Here is a 668-nt window from a genome sequence, read left to right on the forward strand (position 1 = left end):
GCATCATGAACACTTAATCATAAATGTGTGTGAACCTGACTGTATCCATTAAGGTTCCACCAAAGAAACAGAATCGGTAGGATATATATATTAAAAGATTCATTGAATGGGATTGGCTTCATGTCTAGGGGGGCTTGGCTGGGCAAGTCCAAAGTCTATAGAGAAGAGCACAGGAAGGACATGCTGGAGCTCCCAAGCATGAGCTGAAACTGTAGCCCACAGCTAGAATTTCTTCTTCCCAGGAGCCTCAGCTCTGCTCCTAAAGCTTTTCCACTGATTGAATCAGGCCCACCCACAGAGCAATCTTCTTTACTTAAAATAAACTGATTATAGACATCAATCCAATCTACTAAATGCATTCACAGCATACCCGAGATTAGTGTTAACTGTACAACTGGTGACTACAGGCTAGACAAGTTGACAAATAAAACTGAATATCACATTGAGCATAGAACTTCAAAATACACCAAACAGAACCTCACTGAAGGAAGATATACACAAACCCACAACCATACTAGATTTTAATATCTCTCTCGGTAGGGGCGCCTGGGTGGCACAGCGGTTAAGCATCTGCCTTCGGCTCAGGGCGTGATCCCGGCGTTATGGGATCAAGCCCCACATCAGACTCCTCTGCTATGAGCCTGCTTCTTCCTCTCCCACTCCCCCTG

This window comes from Ailuropoda melanoleuca, chromosome 10 (genome assembly GCF_002007445.2).
Source record: "Ailuropoda melanoleuca isolate Jingjing chromosome 10, ASM200744v2, whole genome shotgun sequence".
NCBI classification, from domain to species: domain Eukaryota; kingdom Metazoa; phylum Chordata; class Mammalia; order Carnivora; family Ursidae; genus Ailuropoda; species Ailuropoda melanoleuca.